Raw genomic sequence first — 9,339 nt, 5'->3', positions numbered from 1 at the left:
CCACCAGAGGATGAAAAAAAATTGAGGACATATCACTAACAAATGTACTTGTACCCTCGATAATATTGTTATGATACTCTACGTTTATTTGCATAAACCAAAAGTCGGCTGGCCGACATGTAGCCATGAACATAGGAAGGAAGTGATTTTGTTTTTCCTGTATAACAATCCAGCGACAAGCTAGCTTGTACGTACCACCCTATCCTGTGTGTACATATTACAATATGTGTATTGTTTTCAAGGTCCAGTTATTTCTATCATATAATATTTCCTGTTAGAAAAACAGCATGTATGTCATTTTTTTTTTTATTATTTTCTCAGTTTGATGTAATTTTCTCAATACTGAAAATCTGATCTAATATGTTATCCAGATGATTTAATACATTATCCTGATGATTTAATACATTATCCTGACAATTTAATACATTATCCTGATGATTGAATACATTATCCTGATAATTTAATACATTATCCCGACAATTTAATACATTATCCTGACAATTTAATACATTATCCTGATAATTTAATACATTATCCTGACGATTTAATACATTATCCTGACAATTTAATACATTATCCTGACAATTTAATACATTATCCTGATGAATACATTATCCTGACAATTTAATACATTATCCTGATGATTAAATACATTATCCTGATAATTTAATACATTATCCTGACGATTTAATACATTATCCTGACAATTTAATACATTATCCTGACAATTTAATACATTATCCTGATGAATACATTATCCTGACAATTTAATACATTATCCTGATGATTAAATACATTATCCTGACAATTTAATACATTATCCTGATGATTTAATACATTATCCTGACAATTTAATACATTATCCTGACAATTTAATACATTATCCTGAGAATTAAATACATTATCCTGATGAATACATTATCCTGACAACTTAATACATTATCCTGACAACTTAATACATTATCCTGACAATTTAATACATTATCCTGACAATTTAATACATTATCCTGATGATTAAATACATTATCCTGATAATTTAATACATTATCCTGACGATTTAATACATTATCCTGACAATTTAATACATTATCCTGACAATTTAATACATTATCCTGATGAATACATTATCCTGACAATTTAATACATTATCCTGATGATTAAATACATTATCCTGACAATTTAATACATTATCCTGATGATTTAATACATTATCCTGACAATTTAATACATTATCCTGACAATTTAATACATTATCCTGACAATTTAATACATTATCCTGATGAATACATTATCCTGACAATTTAATACATTATCCTGACAATTTAATACATTATCCTGACAATTTAATACATTATCCTGAGAATTCAATACATTATCCTGATGAATACATTATCCTGACAATTTAATACATTATCCTGAGAATTTAATACATTATCCTGATGAATACATTATCCTGACAATTTAATACATTATCCTGACAATTTAATACATTATCCTGAGAATTAAATACATTATCCTGATGAATACATTATCCTGACAACTTAATACATTATCCTGACAACTTAATACATTATCCTGACAATTTAATACATTATCCTGACAATTTAATACATTATCCTGACAATTTAATACATTATCCTGATGAATACATTATCCTGACAATTTAATACATTATCCTGAGAATTCAATACATTATCCTGATAATTTAATACATTATCCTGATAATTTAATACATTATCCTGATAATTTAATACATTATCCTGATGATTTAATACATTATTCTGATGTCTGGAATATATATATAAGCTGTATCTTTTTTTAAAGACTGAGTATATACTGGGATACAATATTATGATATAATAGTAATAAACTGGTTATCTTATTCAAAACCACATTCTAACCAAATGCTTATAGCTCAGGATATCATCAATGGGCTCTATACATCTAAATATATCTCCCCCTTAACATACATGTATTATATCTCCTAATTAATATATATATATTATCTCCCAATCAATATCATATACATGTATTATCTCCCAATTATTATAGTTGTATTATGTCCCAATCAATATACATATATTATCTCCCAACCAATATGCTTGTATTATCTCCCAATTATTATTATACTTGTATTATCTCCCCATTATTATACTTGTATTATCTCCCAATTATTCTTATACATGTATTATCTCCCCATTATTATACGTGTATTATCTCCCAATTATTATTATACTTGTATTATCTCCCCATTATTATACTTGTATTATCTCCAAATTATTATTATACATGTATTATCTCCCCATTATTATACTTGTATTATCTCCCCATTATTATACTTGTATTATCTCCCCATTATTATACATGTATTATCTCCCCATTATTATACTTGTATTATCTCCCAATTATTATACTTGTATTATCTCCCAATTATTATTATATGTGTATTATCTCCCCATTATTATACTTGTATTATCTCCCAATTATTATTATACGTGTATTATCTCCCCATTATTATACTTGTATTATCTCCCCATTATTATACTTGTATTATCTCCCAATTATTATTATACATGTATTATCTCCCCATTATTATATGTGTATTATCTCCAAATTATTATTATACGTGTATTATCTCCCCATTATTATACTTGTATCATCTCCCAATTACTATACTTGTAATTATCTCCCAATTATTATACTTGTGTTATCTCCAAATTAATATACCGGTACATGTATTCACTGAAATAAAATAAATGACATGTGAATTGTTACCTTATGAAAAGAATATGTCACTGAGTTTCACAAGAATTATAGGAAATTTGCACCAGAAAAGACCCATATAATAATAAAGATATCATAAAAGGGGCATAACTCCCAAGAACATATTAACAATAAATCTGGGGTCCAATTTTCTACATTAAATTGAGTAATGCTAGCCTTGTAGTTTGATGAATTATGTGGCAATCTAGGATTATATACATACAGGTAACTAGTAATCAGAAAATTGACAAGATAATTGTTTTATGGTAGATAGAACCATTCCTAGTCTTGGTTTCAGAATGAGATCTAACTATTTCAAAGCATTTCTGTATATATATAGTATGAAGGAAGACTATTTTATGACTTGTGCCCTGACTATGCCTCAACCTCACAATCTACAGCACCTAATTCCCCTAGCCAGAAATACCTTAAGTTTATACCATGGCAACACATCCACGTTCATAAGAAATAATGGTCCAATGGTGCAGTGATGGTCAACCTAATACCCTGACATGATCATAATGATAAATTGTATATTAGACAATATGAATACCTAGATCACAATATATTAATGCATATATGGATGGAAATTGTACAATATAATAAACAAAGTGGTAGCAGTGCAATAACAATAGGAATATATATTCATAAACAAAAGCCATCTAATTAATGTTATATAGTCCATTTTACATTGAAATAAGATTTGCATCATCGTATGAATGGTTAGGGGACATGTTATAATCTTCACATTTCACTTTGAGGAATAAAACTTATTGGAATTTAGTCTCCAACTCATTGCACACAACTTGATATCATAAACAGATGACCAAATTTCAAAGAAATTTAAACCTGCACTGCCACAAGACCCCAAGACAAAATTCAAGTACCAGAAATAAACAAAGTTAGGGCAAGTTTTTTTCAAAAATAGCCAAATCAAAATGCCTCTCTGAGAGACACAATTACATATGATAAACGTGCACCAAAAGTTTCAAAGAGAAAACACAAATTTACATTAAATTTTGTCTCCTATTGGTGAATAGATCATGAATTCATCCCACAAGTATATCTACATGTACATGTACAGCCGGACGAACAATGCCATACCATAATTAATACAACACTTCTGTACAATTTGAGAGACATATAAAAATAACCATAACCAAGGTAAATTGAAAACTACTAGGGATAGGAAATCAATTGAAATTTCATTTGTGATAATTAATAATAATTCTTTCCTTTTAAATGTTGATTAATTAATAATGAATTATGGATATTTGAAATAAAGGTCAAAGATGCACAAATGTGCTGGAAGGCTATAACTGGCAAAGGCTTTAATAGCATATGTAAAATATGTTCAGTAAAATTATAAATAACTATAGATACATGGAGACATTGGGCAACTAGCTAAACAGCATCTATAATAATCAAGAGTTTATAACAACAGACTTATACACATGTCAATCAGCTATTATATATTAATTTGTGTAAATTTCCATCTAAATCATCCACTGCCACACATGATCAGCACTATTATATAATATATTGCAATAAATACCGCAATACAGTCTTTGTGCATCGCAATATGCTAAAACTGTATCGTGGCAGCCCTAGATAGATGTACGTCTACCAATTTAAATAGATATCTCGAGCTATATACCTGACAGAATGTCAACGTGTACATGTGGTGTCAGGGCCAGAGGAAACTCAACCTAACAAAACAAATGAGTTGAAATGACAGCTGTATTTTAAGTAAAATATGCCTCATATAAGTTGGACGTCAAGACGTAAACCATCAGGGGATCGTTTCGGTATTTACATTCCCAAACCGATCAAAACATGCCAGGTCAAATTTCAGATGTAAACAAAAGTGTTGACTGGTTCCTTTCACCGAGGCGTACATTTTAAAATATGATTCGTGACAGTTATACAATGTTAAACTTTGATGTTGAGCAAACACTGTTAATTCAAATGCAAGCTTCATGAGAATGTGTTAGTCATGCAAAAGATGCCATTTGAATGAGGCGGTCAAAATATGCCCAGAAGCCCGAGTAAGCTTTTGTAAACAGAAGTTACCTGCGTATCGTTGTTAGAGAATCCAGCGGGAATTAGGTTTTTTTCTCAAGGCAAATTAAGGTATCAAGCAAAACCACATGCAAAAATTGCCCATCAAACTGTCAAAACACTCTATTTACGCACAGACTGCAGATATTTCTTCTTTTCCAAGTCAAGGCAAGATGTAAGCCGTTAGAGTTGTTTAAACGCTTGATATGATGGTCATTGCTTCCAATTACAAAGCACCGAGATGACCAAGATCGAATGGAGAAAAATGAAAACTTCCGACAGACAAAGGATGGGGCCCACGGGAGGGGTATCACAGGACTATTCAACATAATCGTGAAAAGAAACGAGTAAAATGTAGGAGGTTAGCAAACGACTTTCTCTTCTTATAAATCTGTGATAGGCCTACGCGAACGATCAAAATTAGAGTTTTATTATTAACATCAGAGACTCAAATTTTCAACTACTCAGTCATAATGTTTCAGAGATTTGAATTAGTAAAAAATGAAGCCTTCCACCCATCCAGCGTTCAATGACATTCAGCCTAGCGAATTTTTCAATTTTCTGGAGAAGATTAATAACAATAAAACTATAAATTTGTTTCAATTGACAAATTCCACCAATGAATTAATCAAATGCGGCCAAGCAACCCATTATTAGAGTATAAAATCACTCCTGCTCGAGTATGTGTATAGCTATATTTATCACATAGGATTTCACAATAATGCGATATAGATATGCGAAAGTAATAAGTTTTAAATTTATTATTGGGAATTAAGAAATTTGATTGTTTAGAGAATTCTGGAAATGATAATTGGAACTATTATAAAAAAAAACTCATCATCGGACCTCAAAATGCCAAGTGTGTGCACTAATTATAGTTAACATTTCCACGGGAAAAACTGGCCGTACCGTCACAAGTGTATATTTATGACCCAATGGGAACAATCTGTATATCATCAAAATGAGTGAAAACGCCAAAGCAACTTCTCATTAGAAAATAACCAGACAGGGAACACCTTCTGTCGCCATAACAACTTCTCATCAGAACACTACCAGACAGGGAACACCTTCTGTCGTCATAACAACTTCTCATCAGAACACTACCAGACAGGGAACACTTTCTGTCGTCATAACAACTTCTCATCAGAACACTACCAGACAGGGAACACCTTCTGTCACCATAACAACTTCTCATCAGAACACTACCAGACAGGGAACACCTTCTGTCACCATAACAACTTCTTATCAGAACACTACCAGGCAGGGACACCTTCTGTCGTCATAACAACTTCTCATCAGAACACTACCAGGCAGGGAACACCTTCTGTCGTCATCACAACTTCTCATCAGAACACTACCAGGCAGGGAACACCTTCTGTCGTCATCACAACTTCTCATCAGAACACTACCAGGCAGGAACACCTTCTGTCGTCATAACAACTTCTCATCAGAACACTACCAGGCAGGGACACCTTCTCTCGTCATAATAACTTCTCATCAGAAAACTATCAGACAGGGAACGCCTTCTGTCGTCATAACAACTTCTCATCAGAACACTACCAGACAGGGAACACCTTCTGTCGTCATAATGACTTCTCATCAGAACACTACCAGGCAGGGAACACCTTCTGTCGTCATAATGACTTCTCATCAGAACACTACCAGACAGGGAACACCTTCTGTCGTCATAATGACTTCTCATCAGAACACTATCAGACAGGGAACACCTTCTGTCGTCATAATGACTTCTCATCAGAAAACTACCAGGCAGGGAACACCTTCTGTCGTCATAACTTCTCATCAGAAAGCTACCAGACAGGGAACACCTTCTGTCGTCATAACAACTTCTCATCAGAACACTACCAGACAGGGAACACCTAGAACTGTCGTCATAACAACTTCTCATCAGAACACTACCAGACAGGGAACACCTTCTGTCGTCATAAATTCTCATCAGAACACTACCAGACAGGGAACGCCTTCTGTCGTCATAACAACTTCTCATCAGAACACTACCAGAAAGGGAACACCTCCTGTCGTCATAACGACTTCTCATCAGAAAGCTACCAGACAGGGAACACCTTCTGTCGTCATAACAACTTCTCATCAGAACACTACCAGACAGGGAACACCTAGAACTGTCGTCATAACAACTTCTCATCAGAACACTACCAGACAGGGAACACCTCCTGTCGTCATAACGACTTCTCATCAGAAAGCTACCAGACAGGGAACACCTTCTGTCGTCATAACAACTTCTCATCAGAACACTACCAGACAGGGAACACCTAGAACTGTCGTCATAACAACTTCTCATCAGAACACTACCAGACAGGGAACACCTTCTGTCGTCATAACTTCTCATCAGAACACTACCAGGCAGGGAACACCTTCTGTCGTCATAACAACTTCTCATCAGAACACTACCAGACAGGGAACACCTAGAACTGTCGTCATAACAACTTCTCATCAGAACACTACCAGACAGGGAACACCTCCTGTCGTCATAACGACTTCTCATCAGAAAACTACCAGACAGGGAACACCTTCTGTCGTCATAACGACTTCTCATCAGAACACTACCAGACAGGGAACACCTAGAACTGTCGTCATAACAACTTCTCATCAGAACACTACCAGACAGGGAACACCTTCTGTCGTCATAACGACTTCTCATCAGAACACTACCAGACAGGGAACACATTCTGTCGTTAAAAAAACATTTCATTAATTTTTTTCTGAAACTTCTCCAGAGACTTTTATTTCATTTTGATTACCAGTCAAAGCAAATAGTAAAATGATTTCTTATGACTAGTAGTCTTAATATGGGTGGCGGATGACAATATCTATTGTCATTTTGGCGGATAATTCTTTATTCCGCTCACCTTTGCCTATTTACTTTTGTAAAAAATTTGTTCCATGTCAGAAAAGGATTATTTTATCATACATCAAAAGCAAAAAACAAACAGAAATGATAATTTTGAATTAACTTTTCTTTATTATAATTGTGCAGTGAAGACAAAAAATATGTTTCTTCCGAGTTTTTAACTACATTCCATGTACTATTGTACATCTCCATGTCTACCTCGACGTGTACCATTGATAGACAACCTATTTACACGATGCATTACGATACAAACGCCATTTTCACGAAACTCCTAAATTCCCTCTCACTACTTACTATACAATAACGCCAGGGTTCGGACTGACTATACGACTTGTAATGTGAAACTTATAATAATTGATTCTATAGAATTCTGAGTCAGATAATGAGCATGGAGAGGGTTACTGAAATGGATTGACTTTCTTAATGTGTTATATATATCAGGTCAGCATTTTATTAGAATTAAGCGTTTTAAAAAAAGTATTATATAAGTAATTATTGATATGTATGTGCAAAAAAATCTCTTATAACATCGTCATTTAGCTTCACTGCCGACAGACTACTTTTTATTCAAAAATATTTTATTTGTATCTTTTTGTTATTTTTGTTAAACAAGTTTTCCAACTTACATGTTTAATATACGAATCCATTTTCCTACAGAATTTCACAAGGTACATTTGTATGAAATGACAATGGCATACGTATTTACTACTCTTATAACATAAGAGGCCGCTGGTCGGCTCTTTTTCTATCGGATATGATTTTGCCGACTGCTCCTGCCAACAGTATCTCGCCGTGTAAAACCTCTAACATTGTTGGAGTAACGTATTTACATATATACATGGAACAAGGACGTAATTCCATCAGTGTGGACAATGGAAGATGTCAAATTTTCGAGGCAATCCGCCCCTTCATCAAGACACAAAGAACACAACCACATCATATAAACAGTACTAGAAATACATTAATATACAGCAAGAGTAGTCTATATATAGTAGTTAAAAACAACCATGAACCGTTCAGCTCCTGTTGGTCAAAGGCGGAGGCTAGCGTGACATGTACAGACCCATGTTCTATGACGAAACGCTTTGAAAAAAATAAATCCGGGCCTGAAGTGTTAACTATGGAAGCCGAATAGGACCAATGAAAACAATAAACTTAGATGGTATCATTAAAAAAATAAATAAAAAATCTCGTATATACGAATTTCTTTCTCGTATAGTATACGAGTTTATTTCTTGTAATAACGAGTTAATATCTCGTATATACGGGATTTTTTATTTATTTTTTTAAGGAGCGAATGAACGATTTTGGAAATTCGGCCTCAACGGAAACCATAGTTTTACTTTATTTGGTGAAGAATTTAAAACACAGGATAACTATTTATTTCTAGGACTGCTGTTTCATCACAATGGTATCTCTGTAAAGCCAGGAAAAAACTTATGGAGCAAACTAAAAAGCAATGTATGCCTTATATAGAAAGATAAGAAATATCAATTTACCAATTAATTTACGATTAAAATTATTTGATGTATTAATAACCCCAATACTTTTGTATTTCTCAGAAATCTGGGGGTTTGAAAATATAAATATGATTGAAAAGTTACATGTACAGTTCTGTTAAAAAAAAT

This window comes from Pecten maximus, chromosome 4 (genome assembly GCF_902652985.1).
Source record: "Pecten maximus chromosome 4, xPecMax1.1, whole genome shotgun sequence".
NCBI lineage: Eukaryota > Metazoa > Mollusca > Bivalvia > Pectinida > Pectinidae > Pecten > Pecten maximus.
This window is presented reverse-complemented; position numbering follows the sequence as displayed.